Here is a 26553-nt window from a genome sequence, read left to right as displayed (position 1 = left end):
GACAACTTTTTTGCCCACTCAATCGTTTTTGAATGTCAAAAGTACATTTCTCAATTTGTTTCTTAGCTGAGTTTTCTAGAATTATGCTTTACCAATAACCATTCTACACTAAATAGTTTTAATCTCTCATTCCTCATTTTATCTTCTACATTTAGTAAATAATATAGTAATGAGTTTGAGGGTTCACTGCACTTGAGTTTTTCTCCAGTCTGCAACAAGACGTTTAACCTGAAAAGAAAATCACTGAGGAGTCTGTCTGATGTTGTAACAACATCTCAATACGTTGGATTTGTTTTCTGAATTGATACTCCACTTTTTGTTGAACAAACGCGTATGGCTGTCACGAAGTGAAAATGAAAAAAACTACAGCTAGTAACATGATTCGTTGGTAATACCCTTTGTGCTCTTGTGCTCTGTAAAAAGTTCTTGCTTGGGAGAAATGTTTGTGTGTTAAATAACTTTATTATTAAACTAAATCTATGATTTAAAATGGAACAGACGCATGTTTAAACTTCAGGAGTCTGTTTACTTTCAGAGCAAAAAAAGTCATATTTAACCCAACCACCTGCACCCTGCCTTTCAAATCCATGCTATTGAAAGATGTGCTTTTACACTGCTCATCTTTACTTCAGTGAAAATCACTTCCTGGGATTGAAGAAACATTTGGGCATGTAGTTCAGGGCGTTGAAGTTGGAGGTTAGCTTTGCACATTAGAGCCAATCTGAAGCTCCTAATAACCCCTCAGGAGATTAGATGAAATTCCTCTTCGTTTTGATTCTAAAATGATCTTGATGGCAACTGTCTGGACCTTTTTATACAATGCCATCGGGGATTTTAATCACATATGTCCGGGGGCTGCATTTCAAAGCTCCAGTCAAGAGGTTGAATTGAGAGAATCACATGGCAGCTTTGTATGAGACTTCAATGGCTTCATTTCACTGTCGAAGATAGGGGTGAAGTAGCATGGCATTCTCTGCTAGCACTGTAATTAATTTCACAATGGATGCATTTTTAAGGAAAGACTAACTTAAATCATATATTCACACACCGGGGAACATTTCAGCAAAGAATAGCACAGACATGTGGGTTAAGCAGACATTAGTGGAAGTTATTTGCTCTACTCTCAAAATTCTGTTAGTGTCATTTCTTTTGTGAATTTAACATCCTTCTTACACAAACTGACATTCATTTGTGGAATGTTTTTGGTTTTTAGGACAGCTGAGAGCACATTTAAACTACTTTTGATCACCATAATCCTGTTGGAGGATTAGGAGTAACACTTTGGAGAAAATATAAACTTGAGCAGCTTTTCAAATCAAGCCTATAAATCCCTTATCGGACAGCAGTGTGGGGTATTGCAGAGATTTATTCGGGGTTTTTTCTGAATTTGCATGTAATGAGCCTGTATTTTTCATAAAATCTATTATTTTGTAGACATTCCTGGGTATGAAGTGCCACACAGGGAACCACTCCAGATCCCATGCTGTGTTGTTTCTTTTAAATGATGTACTGCTTCATCCCATGGGGCAAAACACCAGCACGGTGTTTACAAGTGAACAGCAGTTTTTGTACTCTTCCTCTTGAACTAGCGTGAACAAGGAAATGTCCATGTTAAGCCAAATTCAGACACAGTATCAGCCTGATAATAGCCTGACCAAACAGACGTGGGGCGTCAGGATTGAAATAAAATGTCTCTTTTAATCAATAAAGTCAAACTTATATTTATCTTTGTTTAGTTACAAGGTGTCATAAACCAATTTCTTGAGTTGTCAGTAATCCAATTTCAACCACAAATAACAGCAAGGGAAAAGCAAAACAGCTTTAGCCAAGGCTAGCCGATGCCATGTCAAAAAACTAGGTTTCACTTGATACAGCTTGTCAACAAAGAGATGCTAAATTTGATGATCTAAATACGTTTTTGTCCTGTCATAGTGTTGTATCGCGCTTTCCTGTTTTTACATGAAAAGTAACTCTCCCTCTAGTTTCTGGTTTCTGTGCTTCTTGCCCTTGTGTGTCCCCCGCGTCTGCCCTGATTGTTTCCACCTGTGCCCCTTACCTTGTGTATACATCCCTTTGTCCTGTGCCAGTTCTTCTTGTCTAGTGAGTCAGAGAACCAGCGCATCGTCAAGCCAGAGAAACCTTTTGCCTATAGTGCCTGGCCATTGTTTATATATTTTTTCTCATAAGAGGGATTTTTTTACATGAAAAATTGTTCACTCTGTGTCTATCAGTAAAGACTCTTTTAAAACCTTTGTTGTCAATGAGTTGTGCTTTTGGGTCCATGCCCCAGAGTTTGGTCGTGACACAGCTCTTTCTTTAGCTGTCCTACTCTATATGACAGAGAGAGTAGTAAGAAGATTATCAACATACATTTCTGGATAATTGTATGGCACAATATTTGTTATATATGGCAACAAATTGCAGTTATAGCTTGCTGCTTTGTAGGGCAGATTTGCTCATTTGATCCCATTTGGTGTGTCAGAAAAGACATCTGGGACATGTCACGATGTTCCAACCAATTCACTATCATGTCAGAAATGTTTTGCTTTCTAGTAACACAGTTTAACAACTTCTATGACATGAATCCACATAGGAGAACAGAGCGCTTCTTTGTTCAACTGACGAAAAACGAAAGAGTAATGATGTTCAGTTGTATTATACCACATTAATCACACCTGTGGGTTACCCTCTGCACACATATTTATGCAGATCATCAACACAATTCTCCTCCCTCGACTAACCGGCTGAGTCCACCTTCACCGCAGTGATGAGTTTCCATCTGTACTCTCTTTTATTAAACCCTGAATACATACATTAATGTATGTCACGTAAGTTGTGAAAGACAGCAAGCTTTCCTTAGGGGTCCAAGATGGATTTTGTCTTGTCTCTGTGATCATCTCAAAAGACTAAAAAGTCTAATGCCGCCTTCGCACTTCCTCTATGAGTATCACTTTTGTTTCAGCATCCTGATCAAAGAAAATCATGCCCACACATTGCAACAAGGCAATGAAACAAAGGAGACCATTTTCTCACATTTGAGCTATACATTTTCCTTTAAAATATGAGCAAAGCCTTAAGGTTACACGTGTTCATTGCACACATTTAACAATGTATGAAATATTTGTATTCAAGAAATATTTATATACTTTTTCACAAGCTGCAAATCATCTTGCAGTCCTCTGGGAGGCTCCATCCCGCGGTCTGCTCCAGATTAATACCGAGCTATTTCTTTGGAATTGATTATTTGACTTTTTTCTTTATAGTGTTATGTTTTATCTCAGCCCAGCAGAATGGCTTGGCGCTGCCATAGAGGGCTTTGCTAGTCAATTGAAATTCTTTGGTGCAGGTGTGAAAAGCAGAGACGCTCCTTCACTTCTGCAATCCACTGATAACTTTAACATTTGACCAAGTATTGTGTTCTGGCAGCAGATCTTATGAAAGCAATCAGCGATGCTTTCCTCCAAACAGATTCACATTAATGTTCCTGCACAACTTTGACGTTTAAAAAGGAGAGGAAATAGATGGAGCACAGGTTCAATCGCTGCACAGGCTAGATTAATGAGCGTTTCTTATCAGCAATCTGCTTATTTTGTTGCTAAATTGGAGAAAGCTTCGGACAAATTGAACCGCTCACACTGAGTGGGGAGTGAAGTGAATTCTTAACAAGATGCACGCTGCTTTTCCCTTCACAGTGGTCAAGTTTGAAATGATTATTTCAGATAGTCAACAGTTTCTGCCCTATCTCTCAGATTCAGGTTATAATAACTGAGAGTTCTAGCGCTCACATGGCTTTATAATGAATTAGTCAAGCTTGGAAATGAAAACTTCGGCTGTCAGCTGGATGGCAGTCAGACCTGTACTCGCGGTTGCTACGAGAAGAAGTGCTTGCAAGTTGATTTTCTATCTAGGTTATTGGTCGCTCTCTCCCTCCTTCTTGCTTTAACGCCATCTATTTCCTCATCTTCTTCTCTGACATAAGGCTCTTAGTGTTTCCTAGATGTCATGTTTATGAATTGCTTTCATGTTCCCAAACGTAGCTTCATTTTCTCTATGGAAACACGACAATTTTCCTAAACACTCTGACCTTGATCTTACTGGCTACATACACATCCAATGAACCATTTCCATGCAACCAACCAACCAACCGCCTCCTCCCCTTCCCCCATCACCAATTCCTGCCTTCACACCGCAGTCATTTTCCGGAGCCATTTCAGAGGATAATAGCACTCACAAATCATCCACTGGGCAATGAAGCCCATGAAATTGATGTGCCTTCATTTCAAAACAATAGAGGTGCCTTATGAGGAGCCTCATGATGTCATAACTTTAGCAGCTGACAGGCCATGCAGGTGTTTTTTGGACCCAGGATTGGCACCGGGCCAATGAAATCCAGGTAGGGACAACTTAATCATTCGACATATCGAGGAACATAGCAAGATGGTGGTGTAAGCAGACATGCTCCATCACTTTCTCCATGCTGAGCAACTGAGAGCATTTACTGGGAAAACCAGGTCTCCTTATCTCACTGTTGAGTTGAGTAATGCTTCTCTCTCTATCTGAGGCGATCTCTCTGCAATTTCCATTATAGCAAAAAGGTCCAACGAATTTTAAAAAAGCAACGACCTAGCTTTTACAACTCTTACTATCCAACACAAAAGAGTCTGAAGTTGCTTGGGATCCATCGGAGAGATTTGATAATAAATAATTGATGTGGTAAATCGTTGGTGTTTTTTTAAGTTGGAAATGAGTGGGCTGGGCATCCTGATTTTAACATATTTATTACATTAAAAGAATGAACTATACTTAACATTGGGTTTCACCATTATCCATCAGCAACATTGCCTCTTTTAATTAAGCCCTCCTGTACTTGTTGACATTTTTCATAGACGGTGCATGGGTTCAGCATAACTTCCTGTGTGAAAAGCCACTCACATGCTAAAAAGAATTATGGATGACTGAGTAGCATGGCTTGATTGGAAATGGATTGACTTGGCTGCGCTACACCTGGTCTCATGACATTCCACATCCCTCATGCATAGGGAGCGATGCATTTTTCAACAGGCGGCTGCATGACGTTAGAACCTTTCCATACTGGTGTCTCTCTGTGGAGAAGGTTGTGCGGATGAAACCGTGTTGCTTCACCAGATCCAAGCCACCACTTCAAAGAGGCGGGGGGGTGATCTTTGCATGACGGATGCAGCTTTCCTAGGAAACAGACTACCTCATATCTACGTTTCATGTGCCATTGCATCTGCCCTGCAACTGCTACAAACAAAAAACCACACCAGTGTCGTCAGAATCATCTCCACCTGTCATCCAAGATGGATGCCCGTCATTTTGTGAAGCCACTGATTGTGTCTGCTGAATGTAGAACTGTGCAAGATAGATGATTTTCAAAATGTCACTTTAAATTGGTAAAAATTGGCTACTGTAATAAGTCTTTCAAATGTATTCCAATGAAAGTATGAACCCACTTATCATCGGAGCCTGCATGTTCTAAACTGGGGGGGCGCTCCATCAAACGTGCAGCAGGCAAGCTGCAATAGTTTTCAACAAAACAAACACAATTGTCACACTTGCATGGGCGTGGAAGAAATCTGTAGGAATTACAAATTGATCTGCAAATTGTGAGGTGCAATCATTTGTTAAAAGAGACGTCGCTACCAATTTCAATCTGCATATTAGCAGTGCTCGCAAATTGGTTTTGTAAACCAAGCCCCAGATGTTGAATCCAATTTTACCAGCTGTTATGTATGTCAAGTCGCCAAATCAGAGAATAACATTCCTACAATAAACTTTGATTCATCGATAATCGCATAAAGCAGTAGAAGCATATTTTAAAGGCTCTTGTTATTTCGCAAAAATAGTTAAACTTCATAACCCAAAAAAAAAAACACATAACCAGAAAGCAAACTGCACAGCATGCTGATTTATCGACTTTAGAAAATACCAAAGGTTTGAAAGAGGAGATGCTTCAAGCTTTAGCAGAATTAAGAAGATGAAGTTCTTTAAATGGCTGCCGGTGCTGTCAACTAAGCTGCACATTTTTGCATTTTTCCTTCCAAAGACAACAAACAACATATCATCTTCTAATGCAGAGGTTCCCAAACCCCGGACATTTATTAAATCTAAAGCCAGAAGAAAGCATTGAAAATCAGCCCAACAACAACAAAACTGAATAATTCTGTAAAAGCACAAACAAAAGAGTGTCCAAACCCAAATCTAGGCCTACATATATTTGAATTAACCATGGATCTAGGCAGAGAATTTGTTTTTGTTTTTACATAATGGTGAAGCATTACAGTAGTGTACAGGAGAAATGTTTCAGACCTAATATAGTGTTCCATAAATGCATTACACACCCAGCTAGGGGAGCATGAGTGGGTTTAGCAGACAGATACCATCTTTGTGATGGTGGGAAGACATGCATGACTGCTCTACAGACTCCAGACGGACTGACACTGACAGGAGGAACATGGGGACGGCCCAAAGAGGAAACTCCTCACGACTGCCTATGTACGTCAGCGGGGTCACCGGCACAGCAAGCCTCTGATGTAAATTAATCTAAACACAACGGCAGACAGACAGACGCACACACCTCTCCATGAGCCGAGCACATCTCCGGCTGACGGATTGGACCGAGGAGGTTAAGGCAGGTCAGAGTGGTGGAGCAGGGGAAGGCAGACAGCTTGTCAATGCCGTTGACAACCAGATGGATGAACCAATCCCATTTGGAGATACAGTTCTACTTTCCTGTTCATTAACACACACACATGCACTTGGACATGCCCCAAAATGCCTATAGGCTACTGCTGAGTTATTTACTACGAGCACATGTCAACAGCTCATTTGAACATTCCCTGATGAGTACATTTGAATTTCTATTCCCTCATATATGCATTCTGTCTGCATAGCATCTCTCAGTCAAAGCCATTTGGTTCGGTTTGCTAATGCTGGAACATTTATTTGCCACTGCTGTATGTCTTGGAGTAAATATCTGATCCCAGAGTCAGCATTAACATGGTTTTTCTAGGGCTGCAGCTTCATTATTGAGCTTCGGCAGAGTGAACCACCCCATTACTGCTCTGGAGAGATAGACAGGAAGAGAGTGAGGCTGAAGCGAGGAGAGGAGATGGAAAGATGAGCGAGGATGCAGGATAAGCGGAATGATAAAGCTGGGAGAGGGAATGAGGGAGTGTGAATGAAGGATGCTAGCACGGGGACGGAAGGAGAAAAAAAGTGACCAAATAAATCACTAGCCAACAGATAATTGGACGAGCTGCACTCAAGGGACGGTAGCAACGCCATGAAAAGTGACACTATGATTTGCAATTAACTCCAAGAGGAGAAATGGGGATTCAGTTCCCTTTGGATTAATTTCAGGAATGTTATACCTGACAAGATGGTGGCTTTAATGAATCTGTAAGGCCGGAGGAATCGTTATCATCATTTAACTTTTATGATGGAGCCGTCTAGGGAGCAAACGTAGATGCAGGAAACATTCTGGATGTAGACCTGGAGAACTAATGACCCCGAGCAATTAACATGTACAGCCATGACGGGGCTGAACGCAGAGTGTAAGTCATGTTAATGTGTGTCAGTTGAGATGTTTCCATAGTTTCCAGCACTTGAGATGAGGTTTTGTCCTTCTTATCAGGTTAGTTGAATGCTCTCGCTTTGCAAGTCCTGTAGTGTGTCAGAAAAGTGACCTCAAGGACGAGATGATTCAGTCTCTGAACAAAAGTCGTTCGACAAGGGCGTAATTAATTACAAGGAATCACACAATCACACTCTCACAGAGGCGTCATTTAAAGATAGGATTGCACCGTTACAAGGTTTGTGTCTGTTATCTACAAAAATAAATGTATTTCCTAAACAGAACGTTTTGTCTGAAGGCATAAAACGTTCTTGTTTCACTTAATTAAGATACAAATAAATGGGGTTTTATGCACTGCACTGGAACAAAAATGTCAAGGTCACTTTCCTTATCTTTTTTATTATAGTACTACATTTTTCTTCCTTTAATTTAGGAAGTGTAAGTGTTTTTTAGGCAAAAGCAGACAATGGGTTACCACAGGAAATATGGAGGGGGGGACAAAAAGAGAATTACATGTTACAAGAATCCTTTGTTGAGCCAGGTGTGATCCATGTGGGGGGATGGGCACATAAGAGCGGGACATTTATCAAATTGTTCTGTGTGTGTTTGTGTGTGCCAGGTTTGATTCACATGGGGGGATGTGTGTGTGTGTGTGTTGTGTGTGTGTGTGTGTGTGTGTGTGTGTGTGTGTGTGTGTGTGTGTGTGTGTGTGTGTGTGTGTGTGTGTGTGTGTGTGTGTGTGTGTGTGTGTGTGTGTGTGTGTGTGTGTGTGTGTGTGTGTGTGTGTGTGTGTGTGTGTGTGTGTGTGTGTGTGTGTGTGTGTGTGTGTGTGTGCAGTGGGGCAAAAAAGTATTTAGTCAGCCACCAATTGTGCAAGTTCTCCCACTTAAAAAGATGAGAGAGGCCTGTCATTTTCATCCTAGGTACACTTCAACTATGAGAGACAGAATGGGGGGAAATAATCCAGGAAATCACATTGTAGGATTTGTAATGAATTAATTGGTCAATTCCTCAGTAAAATAAGTATTTGGTCACCTATGAATGAAAACGTGGCTGGGTCTTTCAGCATGACAATGATCCCAAACACACCGCCCGGGCAACGAAGGAGTGGCTTCATAAGAAGCATTTCAAGGTCCTGGAGTGGCCTAGCCAGTCTCCAGATCTCAACCCCATAGAAAATCTTTGGAGGGAGTTGAAAGTCTGTGTTGCCCAGCGACAGCCCCAAAACATCACTGCTCTAGAGGAGATCTGCATGGAGGAATGGGCCAAAATACCAGCAACAGTGTGTGAAAACCTTGTGAAGACTTACAGAAAACGTTTGACCTCTGTCATTGCCAACAAAGGGTATATAACAAAGTATTGAGATGAACTTTTGTTATTGACTAAATACTTATTTTCCACCATAATTTGCAAATAAATTCTTTAAAAATCAGACAATGTGATTTTCTGGATTTTCTTTTTCTCATTTTGTCTCTCATAGTTGAGGTATACCTAGGATGAAAATTACAGGCCTCACTCGTCTTTTTAAGTGGGAGAACTTGCACAATTGGTGGCTGACTTTTCTTTTTTGCCCCACTTTATATTTGTGTGTGTGCGTGCATGTTTTATCTGATCCGGATGGTTATAATTCCTTTTCTTTATGGCGGTAACCGGGAACACCATGGGTGTTACAAAGTTGACTAAATCATCCAAAATTCAATGAAAGTGGTAGTCACCAATTGTATATGTTCAAATGTCTACTGTGAAGGATATCATAAAGCCTTAATGCAATCGTATGTAAAAGAAAAAAGTTAGGATTGAAGAAAGTAGTAAATCGGTCAGATTTGACCCGAACACAACAGGAGGGTTACACCTAGCATGTCATGGTCATGTTGTCTTTTTGATTATATATAACAATACCAGCCACATTTTGTTTAGGCACTTCTAAAACTAAAATGTTGGCCTTAGCTTGACTTTAATTTGTATCTATTTGGAAATTACCTGGATCTAATTGAAAACAGACTAAACCTTAATGACTTTGATTATGAAGCTTGAAAACATCACCTCACAATGGAGGCTGTCCTCGTCTGTCTAACTGGTTGACCTTTTCAGCAACACCTGCCTCTCATAAAGCACTAATTAGGATCTGGGAGAAAATAAGATGCTGAGGACTGATCACTGAAGATTGTGTAGGCTCACGAAATAAACAAAGTTCAATGCGTTTGAGGAGTCATCTAGCAATGGAAAATGTCAGTTTGAAATAATTCTGTTGATGAAAAATCAAAGAAAGGACAAGCAATGCATGAAGGCTAACATGATACAAGCCATTTCGATACGCTTTATTTTTAAAGTTTAGAGTTAACATCATGATTTTAAAAATAGATTCAGTCTAAGCCCTGACCAATGCTACATGCTATGACAGGGGTACTCAAATACAAATCTTAAAGGTCCAAAATAAATGTTTCAATAAGACAAAGGTCCGTTTATTACGGTCATTCAAACTTTTAAACAATTGCAACAAGATTCTTAACACGAGGTTGCAAAAACAAAAATAATCTCTATGCAGCAGTTTTCATTGTTATTGTGTCTGTGCTTGACCCCTCAGTCGCAGTGTAAGAGCAGCACAGTTATGAATAAAGGCAGCTGCACCCATTTTCATTCAGCATTCCCATTATTGCTTTATAAATGTCTTGCCCCCTTGTGTGTCCACTGAGGTTCGTCAGGCCCAACACATCTTCAACAAACTCCCCCTTTGCCTCATCATAAAAACTCACAAACACCAGCAACTGAGCATTGTCAGTGGTGTCAGTGGACTCACCCACAGCTAAGGAAATGCACTGTGCATTTTTTATTCCATCACAAAGCTGATGAATCAAATCACCAGCCAGTATTTATGTTCTTCTGGTTGCTGTGGAATCTGAGAGGGGGATTTGCTTGATTTGACCTGTTATTTCCTCTTTTTGTTTGCCTGCAACATGGTCTCCATCACTTCAGTCATGCATTCTTTTATACTGCAGTTATTATCCAGTGGAAAGTCCTTACCTACTGGCCTAGTTCAATCAAAGTGGTTACTTGTTTTTGGCTGGGCAGTGTAGTTTTACACACCGTCTGATTTGACTTTCTCAGGACTTAAAACTGTTTTTTGGGGGCAGACCCCCTCAAAGAAAAAAATATATTTACACACGTAAGGTCATCATCTTAATAGTTGTGTATGCTCATCCGTGAGCAGAGCATCAAGTTGACATGTCTATTACAGCTGAATGCGGCGATTACCATTTTGTTCAGCAAAACGCCTCACAAACGTATTAAGATCAACAGCTTTAGTGCGTTTTGATTCAATGCTGAGTACAGCCAAACTGACAGTCTCTTCTCTGTCATTGTAGACCGCAAATACCTCATTCCTTCAGTGCTTGGGTCCGAATGCTTCTCGTTTTGCGCCGTCCAGTTCAAAATGAAATCGCCGCCAATCGTATATCAACGCTCGCGCCAGGACCGGAGGAGGGGTTACACATGACGTGCATCTTGTGCTGCATTCACTTGCACTCGGACATTAGAGACTTTCTCTCATAAATGTCCGATGAGCCACAACTTTTCTTTCAAAACAAAGCTGCCAACTGGGGTGGCAGCTGGGCCTATTTTTAGGGTGTCAGTTGCCACCCCGGTAGGTGAAACTAGGTTACTAGCTACAGTACAGATGGAACTAGATGAGCTGTTAACTCTCGCTCTGAATTTTTTTTTTTCAATTCTCGCTCTGACTTAGACAGGTTCAGAGCCATATAATAGAAGAGTTATGACATCTCCGTTCACTCCAATGGACCACTTTTTTACAGCAATGGCGGATCGTGGAGCCTCTCAATCGTTCCCCGGAAGTTAGCGCCAAGGCTAGCAGAGCTGTCGAGTTGCAGCATAATAGACCGTTCGTGACGGACTTTTAAAGGTAAGAAGAAGTTTAAAGATTTATATTGCGGATATTATCAGTACATCTGATTCAATTGAACATGTGTATTAAAGGATGTCAGTGGATTATCCCTAAATTAGTAGATTTAGGGAACGTTTACAGATAACAGATCAAGCTAGGATACCGAAGCAAGTTAGCAACACACGTTGAACAGCCTTTTAATTGTAAATTCCGTTCTCTTAATGTCTATTTGGTCCAACGTTGTTGAATTAGAGAAGAGGGGCTTCTAAACGGGATTGTATGTGGGGGTGGAGGGAGATAAATATAACTTTGGTGCGTGTAAGAGTGAGTGTTTTTAGCAGAGCCATATTGTGTCCTTGTGATTATGTTGATTATTACCTGTGTGTATAATGTTGCAGCTCAGCTGATTTTGGATTGATGGCAAAGGGAGAGGAACTTAAGTGAGAGTGAACACACAAGGTAAGTTTAATACTACTGTTTTATATAAGTAAGCATACTAAACATGTATTATATCACTGTATTATATAAGTAATCTTGTTAGTAACCTACTGTATGGCAGGTGGAGGGGCAGTGATGTTACAGGTGGAGGAGCAAAACTGCAAGACTGCAAACTCACAAGACAGAGAAATCGAAGTTTGTTCTCCAGAGAAGAGGTTGATTTCACTTCAATTTTTTCATATTTTCTAAAGATGTGGAAATGGCACAAAAAAAAACTTGAGAGCTGTAACCAAGACAACTGTAACAACATGAGTAGACAGTCACCAAGGTTTTTCAAGTCCCTCTCTTACTCCATTTTGCCAACCCAAACTTCCAGGTACATGACGGGACACCTTGCTTGTTTTTGTTGTTTGCGCTCCTCTGGCAGGTGGAGGGCAGTGATCCCTTCCCTTCTTCCCTCAATCTTTGAGACTAATGTAAGTAGAAGACATGGCACTGTAAATGTTCGAACATTTAAAATATTATACCACTTAAAAATAAGAAATATTACTTTTGTTACTAAGAGTTCATACTTATTATACCTGTGTCACCTTTCACACTATCGCTGTGATCATGAGCTATGGGCTTTGTAGATACAGGTCCCGGGGTGAATCGTGGTGCAGGGGCCCTTCTCTTTTTGACCACAGGGCGATGCACGAAGATGGTGGGTATAGCCTCTGCTCTCAGCCTAGTCTTGCCCTTTTTTGTCTTGACAAACTGGTCTGCATCAAAATGTGCCTGCGGAGTGACTTGAGGTTACTTCACACACAGAACAACTCAGTTTTGTCTGCCCACATACATATTCCATAGTGGTTGAATACACAGTATTAGGAAACACTTTATACTTACTGGACATGTTATACTCATTACATACTGTATATACAATATGACCAAGAATGTGAGACAACTTTATAGAAGTTCATATCACATATGTTACTGATGCCATTTGTCATACTTTGTTAAACTCACAAATAATAAAGTTCTATAACTTCAGTTGGGAACAAAGACCACACCTTATCTCCCCAAGGCAATTTCCCATCCAATAGGTGTGCTATATAGGTGTGTATAACCCTTTCTCCTGTCTGTTACTCCCTCTTTCAGCACAAGAACCAGAGGGGGATTCAATGGAGCCTGAATACCTGCACTGAGACCCTCACCCTGCACCCTGAGTCTCAACTCTCAGTGTTTTTCAAGCCTTTCCCTGTTTTTTGTATTAAACAAAACATTAAGCTTTCCCAATGGTGTGGTTTTCGTTTTGTGAAAAAGTGCAAATGCAGTGTTTGTATATAAATCACATATTTGTTTGCTGTTGGTCGTGAAATTGCTCCTGCTTCCTCCGCTCTGTGTCAGTGGGGAAGCTGTACATTCGTACTCCTTTCTCTGAGCGATTGGAGCATCCCCAGGCAGCACAGCAAACCATGGTGGCGACTAGGAGGCAGCACAGCAAACCAGGACAACAAGGAGGAAAAGGCACAGACAAACTGCATAATATGCTATTCAATGTTTATTGAATTCCATGTATTTGCAATGGATGTTCCTAAAACAACACATTTAACATCATCATCATCATGCTGCTGCTGCTAGTCCTTTGATAGTCATTTGTCGGTCTCCTGTCCTTTCTGAAACCCATAAAGATGACATTAGTCATTTAGATAACTTGTGTCCTCAATTACCATGGGATTACTGAAACTACCATGAATTTAAGAAAATGGTAGACATTAATCTAATCTGAAAGCATTACTTTAGATCCCCTCCCTCTAAATATATCAATAAACATTAGAAAGTGATGCTCCTGACTACCATACAAGTTTAAGAAGATAATATTGGTTTTAAAGAATTCAAAGCTATAAATAAACAGCAACAGGCTCTTTAACCAAGGCACTGTTAGCCTAACATGTAAACTTGTTCACACTAATCCTAATATTATCACTTAATATTAGCAAATTCTATTTTATTTTTTAAAACATATTGATGTAAATACATACACATATCGATTTGTTGTATAAATATTGCAAATCAAAACCTTTATTCACTAATAATTACCAAAAATCGTAGTTCTATCTCCTGTTATCAATGCATTCACATTGCCCGCCATGAACTTCCGGGGAACGATCCTCTTCTACATGAACCACGTGACGATAACCGTTTTTGGACTTCCGTTGTCGTAACTCTTCTATTATATGGCTCTGGACAGGTTGAAAGAGACACACAAATTTTTCCCACCCGCATTCCGCGAAGACCCGCCCTACTGTGCCTCTGATTCGCCAACACATCCTCACTCCCAGGTCGGCCTATGTTGACGTTATGTCAAGTCCCCTGTCGGCTTTTTCCAACGCAAGGGGGGGGCCTTAGCGTCCATTTTCAACGCAAGGGGGGGCCCTTAGCGTCCATTTTCAGCTTTCCGGGATGTCCATATGCTTCTATGGACGCTCATGGAAGCACGGCATTCGTTTGTGTCGGCTGCCCTTAAAGGCAATGTGAGCGTCCATTCTCATTGGATAACGGAGAATTGTACACCCGGAAGTAAGTATTCCCCTTACTGTCGATTGATTTTACAGTGATATCTGCACTACTCATCGACTAAAAAACACCAGATTATCCTTGTTAATTACACAACATTGATTGGTTTAAATTGTGTGCAATGCTTTTGTATTTTTCCCCTTCGATTCGGAGAAACAAATGTTTTTTCGGAGTAAAGGATGGCAGAAGACACTACACTACCCAGAATCCCCAGCTATCGTTTGGACTACACCATGTGCTCTGTTTGACAAACCCCGTGATAGTCAAGCACACTCGGAATAAAGCATTATTGTATTTTTTAAAAATGTTTTCGGTCTGTTTCCGTTATTTGTTAATGACGATGTGGTGTGAGATGTGAGACTGGAATTGCACAGGGGGAAATAACGTAGGCTATCTTTAGATGCGGATTTTGTTAAACTAATATGTTTGCGCTGTGGACCAACACTATACATTGACGGGGAAGGGGGTAGCAATAAAGATAACACCATTAAACAGTTACACAACATAACAGAAATAATATCGATAGCAGCGTCCCTAGCAACCACCTTGGTAACAATGAAAACGTTATGGACGCAATTTCCTGAAGTAATCTTCGTAATAACTAGCAAACTAAAGATCATGTACATCCACTGCACACATAATCTGAAATAACAACTCATATTTCTCGCATCAAATGACATCAAAACGCATTTTAATGGCCAAACTAACTCTAAAATAGGCATTTTCCACAGAGAATAAAACGAAGTTCGGCCATGTTTTTTTTTTCTGCAGGGAGAAATTTGAAGATCACGTGACGTCAAACAGAGCACATGGTGTAGTCCAAACGATAGCTGGGGATTCTGGGTAATGTAGTGTCTTCTGCCATCCTTTACTCCGAAAAAACATTTGTTTCTCCGAATCGAAGGGGAAAAATACAAAAGCATTGCACACAATTTAAACCAATCAATGTTGTGTAATTAACAAGGATAATCTGGTGTTTTTTAGTCGATGAGTAGTGCAGATATCACTGTAAAATCAATCGACAGTAAGGGGAATACTTACTTCCGGGTGTACAATTCTCCGTTATCCAATGAGAATGGACGCTCACATTGCCTTTAAGGGCAGCCGACACAAACGAATGCCGTGCTTCCATGAGCGTCCATAGAAACATATGGACATCCCGGAAAGCTGAAAATGGACGCTAAGGTTCCCCCCCCTGCGTTGAAAATGGACGCTAAAGCCCCCCCCTTGCGTTGGAAAAAGCCGACAGGGGACTTGACATAACGTCAACATAGGCCGACCTGGGAGTGAGGATGTGTTGGATTCGCAAATTGTTTGGGGTGGAACACAGTGGAACAGTCAGACATGCAGAGCGCTGTTTGCAGTGGACATAGCGGAGAATTTTGACTCGTTGCGAATGCGTTGTGGCGATGTCTCACATATAATACAGAAAGATAATACATATGAAAAATATAATTTGCTCAGAGTCCGGAGACAGTGGTGGTTCGGTCCGGATCCGGACCGGAGTCCGTAGTTTGAGGATGACTGTGCTATGATATATGCTCAACAACATTGTATTCCGTGGTTTATTTGGTATAACTTTCCCATTCCACCGTTTTTTCAATAATGCATTTATTTAGTTTGGTAACTCACAATACTGCTTTAAGGCTTACATTTCAGTGATTTCTCTACTAAAGCTTCAAGGGTTTAAATTATTCTCGACTATCCAAAGCGGAGAATAAGGAAGTGCCTTTTTAACTAGAGAGATAACACTTGAGCTTTAGCTTTTAGCACAAAGCTAATCAGCCTCAGAGTCATTCTACCAAAAGCCGAGCCAATTGTTACTCATGTCCCGTCCTCCATGCTAACAGCTTCCAATTAACAGGCAACTGGGGAATGAGACCTCTCTGATTCAGCCATGTTGGGCAGTATCGATTGGACTGGGAAACTGTGTAAAATCGGAGCAGAGCAGGATGACCTTGTCTCTTGTACTCCTAGTGATTGACAAACAAAGGGGAGACAGCTGTGGAGATGTTCCTGCATAACAATGCTCAGATCCTCCATAAGATTTTGAGACAATGAAATGGTTAGAACATTGTTACCTTTTGAAAAGTGACTGAATATCAATGATTATAAGGGTGGGCAATACTCCAAAGGGAATGCAATGCAATCGTTCAGATGTTATTTTTCACTCATCTGTTGAGATACATCCCAAATCTCATTGGATTTGAAAAATGTCTGTATCTGCCTCTTTGTGGTTCTCCTGATGCACTGGATGTTTTTTTACACAGAATACTCAAAGAAAATGAAGATTGGAAACTGTTGGGAAAATGGCCGGCACATACTTGGAAGATGATTGGATGAACCATCTGTCTATCATCATCAATCATGGGCTACCTTCAATAATTCAGATCAACGAACCATAGTACTAGGAGACATTGATGTAGAAGGCCACTCTGGGTGTGTTAGTACACCATGACATCACTGTGATATAAATAATGCTATTTGGTCAGAGATGAAACAGATTTGAGATTTTCATCCAAAAAGGGCAGAAAGACAATGGGATTATGTCTGGTTTATAGTAATAGCATGCCTGATTGGATGCACCTGTTAACACACCCAGCCAAGCTTATAGCATCAAAGTGAACATTTAAACCACTGGAGGTTAGAACAAACTAAATCTTCAATGCGTGCTAAGCTATTCTTTAACATCTTACAGTTAGAGAAAATCTCACAAAGACCGTATGTATACTAAAAATGCTATTTGACATATTCTGAAGGATAGAAAAATAACTAAAGTAAAGGAATTTCTTATTTCACTGTGCCTTTAAATTTTTCTTCATGTGATCACACATACCTTGTCTCTGCTCTAAGTGCTCTGTTTGTGAGAGGGCTGTCAGAAAGGGCCATCAGAGAGTGTGAACATAGGGGCTGTGGGCGCCTCACACAGTATATCTATCCCACAGTCTGTTTGTGTTCCACTGACACAGCCTAGTCTCTGGACTCTGTTGGCAGTCCTGTTCCTGTCAAGTCAAATAACAGTATTTCAAAGGTGCTTCACGCTCTGACACGGTGAGCCAGCTCATCGGGAGGCCAGAGAAGTTTGAAAAACCGATTGGGCAATGTACAGAAATCCACCGTGTGTCAACTGCAGAATGCAAAGAAGAAGCCCTACATGATCCAGGACACACACACACACACACACACACACACACACACACACACACACACACACACACACACACACACACACACACACACATACACACACACACACACACACACACACACACACACACACACACACACACACACACTTGGACAACCTGAAAAGTGCCCAATTTCCTTCTTTCTGACATTTCCTTCAAATGTCAAATCATTCACCTGGAACATGTTACACAGACCTTCAGGGATCTTCTTTGAGAATGTCAAGCCAAACTATGAATCTGTACAAAGCTGTGGATGGAGTACAATGTCCACTGGTTTCTTATAGTGAAGCTTGAGAGAAGGAAGTGAGACATGAGTCTCAGACGCCTAATGTAATATATATATATATATATATATATATATATATATATATAATCTCTGGCTATGTTTTCTCTCTTCAAGTAACCCCGTCATGTTTATGCTTTGAAAGTATCTCATGACCTTGATATTATACGTCTGTAATATCCTCTTTGGGCCCCCAAGGCACCGTACAAACGGGACATTTGTTTTCCGAGTGAAAAAAAGGGACATTCACCAAATGCCATCAAACTAGACAGTGGTATTTACTACCATTAACTGGGTTTTGTCTCTTTGTCACTTTGAAATAGACAGTGTAGACAGAGCCTATAAATTGAACCGGCTGACCACATAAAATGAAACTACAGTTTACAATGCCTCGGGGCATTAAAGAAACACAGGATGAACCCAGTTATACCTGAGGCAATAAACAGGTCTTCACTTTCAAAAGCGCAGGAATAAAATGAGAGCTGACACCGAATCCAATAACAATAACAGACAATAATTTTCACTGGAATTCAAAGCCTGCACCACTTTTCCATCACATTGCTGGCTCAGTGAGTGCTATAGTGTCTGTTTACCATTTGATTTGATCCTGTTGAGTGTGTACACAGTATTGAACTTTGTGTCTTAGAGGCAGCTCGCTTTGAATTCATGCATGTCCTTTTACCAAATGTGATTGTTATTGTCACCTGTGCATATAAGACTCTTTTTTTAAACTTAAAAACAACCCCTCAAGCTATTTCAGCAAATGTTTTTGTTTAAATTAGTGATTATAATAACTGTGGCAGAGGAGACAGTCGGAGCTCTTGTGGTGCCTTCCTTTTATTAGAGTGGAAAGGAATTGAATATCCTACCAATGCCCCCATGGAGAGATATCTTTCATCGTGAGATAAATTGAGGGGGAATGTGGTGTTCCATTTTCACTGGCAGCGTCTGGTTAATGGATATGTGTTGGTCACAGGGGAGCACATTTCTTAGGAAAGCCCAGGGACACATTTTGCAAACAGAGAAAGATAAAGATTGTAATTACCGAACGTAATAAAGCACAGATTTATCTTTTTAACAAGGGTCTGTTATCAGATTGATGAAGGTGGATCTTTCATCATTTGATATTTTTCAAGGTGTGAGTCGATGAAAATCACGCACAGTCATTCCAGCCAAATCCGAACCTGAGAAAATGGGATATTACACAGCATATTTATGTAGCAACAACTTTATCTTCAGGGTTTTAGTAATGTAAGGCATACAGTAATTATGAAAAATTGAAGTCCAAATAAGATTACACACATTTTCTCAAAAATGCATTAAAGTACATTTAAGGAAGTAGCTGTTTATGGTGGCTATAACTGAATAAAAAAGTGCCAACATAGTCTGCAGTCATGTTAGTTCTGTGAGGCTGAAATTAGACATTAGCACGGTAAAGGCTCACTATTTCATAGCCTACTGCTGGAAAGTAGATACATGTAGGCCTACTGTATGTTTACCATGTTTAATCAAATAAACTAGACTTTAGGGTTATGTGTACTCATACAGACCCTGTTGTGCAAGCCTCCTTAGTCACGATCCAACCATTTGACCAGATGATAGAGCTTGATTAAATGGTAACGGACAACTTAAATCATTCAAATTCATCCTGAAGATGACATGAATGTCTGTACAAAATGTTGTGGTAATTTGTGTCATGGCAGGACATGTCATAAAAAACAACCTTATGGTGGCGCTCAATGAAAAACACAGTAATCAATCCACTTAAGCAATTTAGGATCTAGCAAACTAGCCTGTATTGTTTTACTTATTAACATGGTGGACTGACCAACAGACCATCAGACTGTATCCTGACTGAACAGCCGAATAACAATTATTAGAGAGAGGGCAGTGATTCATTATTGACGTCAATTACATTGTGCCTCCATTTGGTAATAATTCCTGTTTATCAGCTGCAGGCAGGCCTGTAATTAGGACAGCAATACCTTCAGGGGTACAGTTTGACTTGTATTGCCTTTTCAAAAAGAAGGCAGGTGCCAGCAGCTCATTGATTTGCAGTTAAAAGTAGATGGATTAACACTTTGCTACTTCTTATGCATCACACATACAGCAGTGTAATCTGTATGAAATCGACACAACTCTTAATGCGATGTTGTAGGTCATGTATGTGCGTCCTTGTCTGGTGTTTGGGCATAGTCTGCTTTATTTTCCAATGATCTCTTGGTATGTCCGAATTATTATGAGCTACTTTTGTATCTGTATCAGTGGCTTTTGCTTCCCAGAACAAGCAACCTCCTGTCAAATACAGAAAAGAGCAGTTTTAGAATCTATAAACTATGGGTTTCGTCCCCTGAAATACCAACCGCCCTTCCTGTGGGCTAATTGCTTGTTAGTGTTTCTGGCCCACGAGTAGAAAAAGTCACATAGGGCTACTTCAAAAAAACACCCACACAAGGAGCATCCACAGCAGCACAGAGAGATATTAGGGCACCCTGTCATGTTGGCACCGTTTACAAGAACCTATGTCACCAGCCTGAGCATTTCCCCTGTTCCTAAAGTTGCAGCACAAACATTAAGAACATCATTTCCATATCTAGTTGTTTCCTTTTTACCTACCGAACTCAAAATGTTAATCTCGCTTTGTTTAGACCCCAACTGTGTGTGAATGCATACTCTATAGGTCAGATGGGAAGCGCTAATCTACCTTTTTATTATTGTTTTATAATCTCTCATCATGGAGGAATTAGGCCCTGCAGGCAATTACAATAACCCATCCAGAGCAGACGAGCACACTGCATGTTTTATGGAGCCAATGATGAAGGCAGAGCCAGAGCTTAAAGTCGCCGGCAGAAATGAGCTCCTACTGAGGTTTAAAGTAATTAAGAGCATGAAATGGCCGCCTGACATTGTTGCTGGATGAGCGGCTGAGCTGAGGAACACCGGAGTCTTTTGGAAGCAGAGAACATTCAAAGGGATCTCTTGAGATTTCGAGGGTCGTACTACACCTGCTGCTGCTGCTGCTGCTGCTGTTTGAGTTTACAATGACTGAAATGTATTATTCTATTATGCTGGCATGCAATGGTGACAGAAAATTAATATATCTAGCATTGTCACTTACCAAGGAACATTTACAGCCAGTTTGATTAAAAAAAACATGTTTCTTCAACAGTGACGGGGAAAAGATGGCATTTCCACAGTGTATTGAAAGCGGGGGTTAGCTGTTTCTCTTTAATATGAGCAATTGTTAATTTTTATTTTTCTGATTGGAATTCAGCATCACCACGGTGACCTGTTTCTGTGCGAGAGCACAGTTGGATGAGACCAACAACAGAGCTTAAGGGAATATTGGTTTTAGGTGGCCATTAACAATGTAAAGAAATACTAATGCTACAAATCTACTGAATGTGTAAGTAAGCGATTGTTTGTTTATAAGTTTACTATATCCACAACTTGTTTCCATTGCCTCCAAGTGGCCACAAAATGTGTCAGTGCATCAATGCAACTTTAAAATAACTATGAGATGTGAACTATAACCGACTATATCATCACATATATCATCACATAGGTACTACGACCTTAAAGAAAAGGAATATTGCTCTTCTGACACTGCACTTGGTTTTATGTTATCCCCAGGCTGCACACATTACAGCAGTGTTAAGCTATGATTTACTCTCAACCACTAGAGTGAAACATATCACTTTCATGACTACAACGTGTCATTTTACATGCGGTTTAAGTGCCACTGAATCCATTTCTTTGTCGATGAAATATGCTGACACGATGCTGTATGTAGTGATGAGTCTATTGATTCCAAGTCTTTTGTTACAAATGCAATTACACTGGTTTGTTTCGTCTAACTATTTCGGTCTGCTAGATAATGACCTTAAGGAGGAACCTCCCTCCTCCCATCTTTTCCAATCAATGCCACTTCGTGCAGTGGTTTAGCGGCACTTCATATTGTAAAGCTCTGCAATCACTCAGCATCTGATAAGAAGCCCAGCTAAAGGCTACACTAGCCATTTGTCCAATGTGGGAACAGCATATGGAAATCTGAGGATGAAACCATATATAGATAAATGCATGAGTCAAATCAACCTGTTAGTCTTTCCCCTGGCACAACCTTAACCACCCATACGTACACACACTTGTAAACTGCATGGTCACTGTGATGTAACACCCCTTCACAAAATCTTGTATCCTCTCTTCCACAAAATGTCCACATATTAGCAGAGCCAATCTTCTCTTTCTGCTCACCCAGCCGATGCTGCACGGACTGCCCGGCCCATCCACACAGTGCAAAAATAACCTTTTTAATTGCGCAAAAATAAAAAAAATAAGCGTGTAATGATAAAAAAAGAAAGCGATTAGAGCAGGAGCTCAGTGCAAATAGATGAGCCTACTGCGGTTGAAAGCGTGATAATTACAGTAGACATTTCTTTCTGTGTGTGCCAGCTACACAGATGCACTAATGTGCATTGTGTGTGCCAGCTACACAGATGCACTAATGTGCATTGTGCAGCCGCTCTACAACCAAGAAGCTTAGGTCCATGGAATGAGGCACCCCACTGGCTAAATTGAACTTTTTACAAAAGCAACGTTGCCTCAAACACTTTTTCCACCGCTGCCAAAACCACAGATTTAGGAATATGTGTGCAGGAGCGTTGGCATGAGCCTCCTCCTTCAATCTCTCCTCCACTCTCCGTCCTCCATGTGAGTGTGGCCAAGAAAGAGTCATACATTTTGTTTTGTGTGTGTGTGGATACACATTTAGCAATCAAATATTTCAATATGAAAGAAATCAGCAATGAATCACTCAATACCTGTCAATGTCCTGTTTTCACCACAGGGGGCGATAAGCTTCCCTTTTTAACACAGCTGCAAAAATCTGTTGTTGGTGCCTCAAACATTGAAATTCGATGACATTTGAATGTACATCTGTCATTTGACACTTATCTGCATTAACCAACATGCCAATAAGCAATATTCATGCGGAATCGCTGTCAAAGCACCATACACAAATCAATCCATGCCATCATTTGCTACCACAGAGAAGCACCAGTAGAAATGATACACAGTCCATAATATCTCCATCACTAATGTAATATCAATAGAGTTAAGGGAGGGTCTTTGGAAAAAGAAAAAAACGAGGCTGACCTCGATAAACATCAGTTGGCCAGCAGCAATTGAAAACCCATCAAATAACTGTCACAGTGCATCCAACACTCATACATCAACATCAGGATGTCAAAGAGGATGATAAGGAAAAGGGAGAGAAACTTCTGCAAACTTGCAAAGAGATGGCAGCACAGATTGGTATGCAGCCTTATTCTAAGGCTTAATATTTGTTTTTGACGGACGTATAAGGTTGTTAACGTGCGCCAAAGTCTGAAGATAACTTGAAGGAAACAAAGGCTGTGGACAAATACAATAATTCAGAGAAATTGATTTGAGAGTTCAGAAAAAAACAATGTTTACAAAATAAACATAGGGCTTATTTACTGGTTGTATGTTAATTACATTTTCTCATTTGACAATATGACTATAATGTGAATTCATGACAAATTAGCATTTAGAGTTTTTTTTTTTATTAAATAAATGATTATTCCCTGCTCCTGTTTTCTTTAAAAAACACAATAGGCAAACATCTTTACAAACAAACAAATGGGTCTTCTGTGAAGCCTTTGGTTGAAGAAGTGTAGCAGATGGCAGTCATGATCAAGTATCCAGCTAAAAAAATCTGAAGGAGCACCAAATTATGTTTGTTTCTTAAGCCCTGCATCTGTGATCAGTTTGATTTACCTTGTGATCCCAAAGTTGGATCAGGATTTTTGCAAGGGGGATAAACATTATTCTGCACACAAATAATCGACCTTTAAGTATTCACTTGTTCCCCTGAAGTGCTGATGGAAACTTTTGAATGGATTCCAGACAGAAGCAAAATGTAAATCGTCTTTTTTGTTGGCAAGACACCGAATCCGGTTCCTAGGAGATGTGCATGAATGTGCAAGAACAAAACCAGCATCGACCTACACGCGAAAATAAGGCGACATTAGTCCTTTTTGTTTCCCTGTCATCTCTTCAAACAAAACCAATTATAGCGAGCTACTTAATCAAGGCCAAGCTGCGTAAATCATTCACACACGCTTCACAATAAAATTATAAAAGTATATGAAATCCCTGCACAGTTTGGTGCTATGGGTGAACTGTAACAGCAGAATTGTAATTTGGGATCCTGCTGTAAATATCAATAAGCCATGACAAAATAGTACATATTAAATACAAATCAGAAAAATAGATAACAAAAAGTCCTTAAATGTATGAAACAAGGTCGCTCATACTGTAAACTTTAAGCATACTTTCTCAATGCAAATGGGGAAATAATTAATAAATAATCAGATTTTCTCTTTAAGGTAACAAGTCAGATTACTTTTAATTTTTAGTTTTACCAGCTGTTCTTACCCAACTCTCCCTCTTAAATGTCAGATTGAAGTAAAATGTTCCAAAACCTACCTCTATCCATCACAAGTAACCCTCCTCCATCGAATTATCCAGCCAATTGATAGGGAAATAAGACATCTGCCCCCCTTTTCATTCACAAGGACGCAACCATTGTCTGTAATTGTCAGCCTGATTCCTCAAAACAACAAGATATGCAGCTGAAGAAATTGTGGCGAATTACGGAAAGCAGTTTGATAAATCCCAGCTTTACCTCTGTGAAGATCGAGTCCTCCAATAGATTTGTACACAACAAGATCAAAGCATGATAGAGGAGAGTCACTCTGCGCGTAAAACATCTCCACAGTAAACCCACAGTCACACAATCCGACTGCAGTCTCAAGTCTGTTCTGATGCGCTTTTACGCAATAAGGCGCGTCGGAACGCGAAATCACCTCTCATTCTATAGGTTTCTAAGATCAAAATGCATGCACAGCAGTTGAACTGGTGTCTTTATTGACTTGAAAACACAGCAATCATATGGCAGCTTAAAACATGTATTTATTTTTTTGTCCGTTTGCTGTGGAGATCAAACGCGTTGAAACCAAGAATGATTGATTGGATTAAGGAGACAAGAGGAATCTGCTCCTGGGAAAATACATATTTACACATATCTACATCTATGCTGTATTTTAATGATAAGACATCAGGGTTTTTTCTTTTTTAGCACAGATTTATCATCAAAAGAATGTCGGAGAAAGCAGCTATTTTGTGAATGGAACGAGATTAGCTTTTATCCAAGGTGCGTTAAATTACCATGACACCATAGATTACTGTTAAATGGCTGTTTCTTAGTTTACAAATATAAACAAAGTATTCAATTCTTAAAGAAAAACAGTTGGAAATATGGTTAACATGATGATACAACGCGCAATCGCCTGTTAGTACAGGGGGGTTGGATGTAATTGATTAGAAAAAACTAATGATGGCATTAAACGATACTACAGCATGGTTTAATATGGAGACTATTTCTGCTTGGTGGACTATGTGAAATAAACCAAAAGTTCTGCTCTCCTGTCTCCGTCCAAAATGCGCATATGCCACAGGCAGCTGTGGATCCAGCGTAAAACAGCTCGTTTTCCTTGCACTCACCATGCAAATCTTCCACAGATGTAAATATTGTCAGGCATGTTTTGTACGCGATATTTCAGCCGATTACATGACATCGACTTTTACCTATATATCTTCCTGTAAATAAAGTTACAGAGTTGGCTGAAAGAAGCAACTTTGAAATCGTAACGAAACAGAGTTTTCATTCAAATATCGCCTTTTTACGCGCTGGAGGATCACAGGTGTCTACAATGCTGATCCTGTATTTGAGAAGTCTCAGGTTCTATACATGGTAACAACTAGTCCCTTCTATCTGAGTGTCCTTGGGCAAGACAACTAAATGAAACCTGATCTCTGCTCACTCACGCACTTTATCTACTGCTCTGAAAGAGTCAAATAAACCATCGATTCATTTTGGTTCTATCTGAGAAAACAAGCTCCAGTTCATAAGGGGAACAGATTATTCAGGTATCAGCTTACCTGCTTTCATGCTGTCAAGCTGGTGGCGTCTTTTGGTTCGCTTCATCGCACCGAGGCTGCATGTGTGAGGACATGCTTCTGGAGACAGGCTTTGGAGACGAAAAGCGCCTCGGCTGCAAGGGAGAAAGTGGGAAGGTGGGGTGCGAAAGTGAGGAGAAGTGCGCGCGCCTGTGTGTACATGTGTGTGTGTGTGTGTAGAGAGAGAGAGAGAGAGAGAGAGAGAGAGAGAGAGAGAGAGAGAGGAGAGAGAGAGAAGGATTAGAGCGCTCGTATGAGTAGCGAGATATGCTATACGCAGAGATGAGATCGCTCGAGCTCTCTATATTCGCTCTAGATATAGCAGCAGAGCCGAGAGAGATATTGCTGGTATTTCTTTGCCGATAATGACAGTACGTTATTTGCCCTTTTAAAATTCACGGAAACAGGGCTTGAGTACGTTGGTCCAGCAACACGTGATATTAAACAGAAAATGGCCCAAAGCCTTAAATTGCATTATTCACCAATATACCAATTAGACCTCATGCCGGAAGGATCAGACGTATGCTACCAATTTTCAAGGGAATCA

At 40.3% G+C, this 26553-nt stretch overlaps 1 protein-coding gene across 2 annotated transcripts in view; it reads right to left on the bottom strand.

Annotated features, from left to right (window-relative positions):
- Positions 1–26118, bottom strand: part of chrm2a (cholinergic receptor, muscarinic 2a) — an 84336-nt gene extending 58218 nt beyond the window's left edge. The window contains exon 1 of one of the 2 annotated variants that reach the window (XM_034225991.1): positions 25989–26118. The gene's annotated coding sequence lies outside the window, so the exon portion shown is untranslated. Of the gene's footprint in view, positions 1–24473; positions 24674–25988 lie in introns of those variants that run through there. The other variant, XM_034225992.1, reaches the window with a different exon arrangement.
- Positions 26119–26553: the final 435 nt, after the last annotated feature.

This window comes from Gymnodraco acuticeps, unplaced genomic scaffold (assembly GCF_902827175.1).
Source record: "Gymnodraco acuticeps unplaced genomic scaffold, fGymAcu1.1, whole genome shotgun sequence".
NCBI lineage: Eukaryota > Metazoa > Chordata > Actinopteri > Perciformes > Bathydraconidae > Gymnodraco > Gymnodraco acuticeps.
The sequence above is the reverse complement of the archived record's forward strand: the minus strand, read 5'-3'. Positions and strand labels throughout refer to the sequence as shown.